The sequence below is a fragment of the Myotis davidii genome, unplaced genomic scaffold (genome assembly GCF_000327345.1).
Source record: "Myotis davidii unplaced genomic scaffold, ASM32734v1 scaffold811, whole genome shotgun sequence".
Taxonomy (NCBI): Eukaryota; Metazoa; Chordata; class Mammalia; order Chiroptera; family Vespertilionidae; genus Myotis; species Myotis davidii.
Genome location: NW_006283149.1, coordinates 60,542 through 60,824, shown reverse-complemented (window position 1 = coordinate 60,824; position 283 = coordinate 60,542). Strand labels below are relative to the sequence as shown.

General features: G+C 68.6%; 1 protein-coding gene across 2 annotated transcripts in view; it reads right to left on the bottom strand.

The window, feature by feature from the left end:
* CYFIP1 (cytoplasmic FMR1 interacting protein 1) overlaps positions 1 to 283 on the bottom strand; it is a 31,403-nt gene that overhangs the window by 19,433 nt on the left and 11,687 nt on the right. The gene's annotated exons all lie outside the window — the stretch shown is intronic.

The following is a 283-nucleotide window of genomic DNA, read 5'->3' as shown; positions in this document are numbered from 1 at the left end:
CAGCATCCGCTCGCACCCGTTGCCGGCACCGGCCCTGCTTGCACTTGCTGCTGGTGCCTGGCGCTGGCCCCATAGCCTGGCGCCATCATTGGTTGCCAGCGGCGACTGTCAGCCCTGATCGTCCCTCAGGGGTTCTCCGCCTACCCCTGCTCCTGAGGGGCGACTGGGACCAGGAGCCGCCTCTTGCACCTGCTGCCGGCGACGGCCCGCTCACACCCACTGCTAGCATTGGCCCGAGTCGCTCAACACCATCAGCGGGTACGAGTGGGGTCGGTGCCAGGAG